We start from the raw sequence: 2,361 nt of genomic DNA, 5'->3' as shown, positions 1-2,361 counted from the left end.
CCTCGGCCTCCCAAAGTGCTGGGATTACAGGCTTGAGCCACCGCGCCCGGCCAAAAAATAATTCTTTAAAAATCTGTATTATGTCCAGTACCATGGAATCTGTCCATTGAAATGGATGCTTAACATTAAAAGTCCAATTAAAGTATTTCCAGAACTTAAAAAAGAAAACAAATATTTTTTCTTGCAGTTAAGTTCTATAGCAGAAAAAAAGACAAATACAGTTAAATTTTAATGTATATAATGAAATACTGTGTTTATAGTATTATTTCAAACATACCATTGTCTAATAAAATGTTAATAATTGTGTAAGGGATTTTAGCTATTCTTGTACCTAGTCTCAGATTATTTAAATAAGCATGTTTAAGGTTTAATAAATAACATTAAGGAATGTAAGAACTTATTTTCAGAATTAATATAAATGATTTATATCACTTTCATGCTCATAAAATTAAGAAACTCTCAAATGTCAATTCTAATTAAATATCAAAAATTACTCATAAAAATGCCATAACTCGGAAACTGGGAAGTTACTGGATTTTATAGCTAAAAAAGTATAAGCTCCTCTTTAAAAATCAAAATAAAATATACTATACTTATTCCAGGGTATACTTAAAGAGCAATAAAATGAAGCAATATAATAGCAAATAAATTAGGAAGTAAAAACAAGACTATCTGGACATTATATGGAATTATGTGTCTATTATTTTAGCTCATTCAGAATATAGTGGTGTAGGCATTTTCTAGAAGCTGTATGTAATCCAACAATATGTTTCTGTTATTTTCCTGGACTAAATGGGATTTGCTATTAGATGAACAATATTGACTTACTTTATATAATGGCTCAAATATAATTTTATATGATACTATGTCTGAACACAGTGTACAAAATCTGCATAGGTAAAAATGATGCTGCTTAATTTTAAGGAGTGAAGCAAAGCTAACTGTATTCTGCTCAGAACAAAGTTGTTTTTCTTTAAATGCATTAAACATAAAGGAAATATTAGTAGGACTTGTCGAACAACAGTTAATAGTGATACTTGAAACCATCCAATCACCTACCCATATACTATATTACAGTATATGCCATTTATCATATAGGAAATGTCATCAAAATGCTACACTGTGTAAAATAAAACATGCTGCCTGATTTCTTTAGGGCCCTTAATCTTTATGGAAGAATTTCAACCTAAACCAAAATTTGGAAAAAGAATTCTGATGAAACTTGAAAAATTATGAAATATTTTAATCTCCCTACATCAGGAACTGGGGATGGACACTTAGTTACCAACCAGCTTCCTATGGGCCAGGGCTGACAGGAAAGGCAAAGCAAACATTTGGTGCCCTTTCTATATAATGGAGCTGATTTTACAACTCAGATTGTTACCCATTTTTCAGTAGGCTGGGAAGAAAAACAAGGAAATATTTCTTTCTTTTTTAATGTTAAAAAAGATTAAAATTGCATGTATTTACTATATAGGACATGATGCTTTGAAGTATACATACATTGTGGAATGACTACATGTAGCTAATTAGCATATGTGCTACTGCACATTTTCGTCATTTTTGTGGTTGAAACACTTAACATCTCTCTTAGCATTTCTCCAGAGTACAATATGTTATTAAGCATAATTCACCGTGTAAGGTAGATCCACTGAACTTATTCCTTCTATCCACCTGAAATTTTATATCCTTTGATTAACATATATGCAGCCCTCCCCTATCTCAACCACCCTGGTCTCTGGTCACCATGATTCTACTCTGTTTCTTTAAGTTCCATCATTTTAGCTTCCACATGTAAGTGAAAATTGCGGTATTTGATTTTGTGCACCTGGCTTATTTCACTTAGCATAACGTCCTGCAGGTTCATCCACGATGACAGGATTTCCTTCATTTTATGGCTGGATAGTACTCCATTGTGTATATTTACCAAATTTTTCATCCATTCATCCATTAATGGGCACTTAGCTTGATTCCATATATTGCTATTGTGAATAAAGCTGAAATGAACATGGAAGTGCAAAAATACTGATTTCACTTCTTTTGGATATAGATCCAGTAAGAAAATTACTGGATGACATGGTAGTTCTATGTTTAATTGTCTGAGGGACCTCCAAACTGTATTCCATGATGGCTGTACAAATTATGTTCCCAAAATGCGCAAGGGTCCCCTTTACTCCACATCTTCACCAACACGTATCTTTTGTGTTTTTGATAGCAGCCATTCTAACAGGTGTGAGGAGATACCTTGTGGTTTTGATTTGCATTCTCCTGATTAGTGATGTTGAGCATTTTTTCAGACACCAGATGGTTATTTGTATGTCGTCTTTTGAGGAATGACTATTCAAGTCCTTTGCCCATTTT

The sequence above is a fragment of the Cebus imitator genome, unplaced genomic scaffold (genome assembly GCF_001604975.1).
Source record: "Cebus imitator isolate Cc_AM_T3 unplaced genomic scaffold, Cebus_imitator-1.0 Scaffold625, whole genome shotgun sequence".
Lineage (NCBI taxonomy): Eukaryota > Metazoa > Chordata > Mammalia > Primates > Cebidae > Cebus > Cebus imitator.
Note: the sequence above shows the minus strand (reverse complement) of the source record.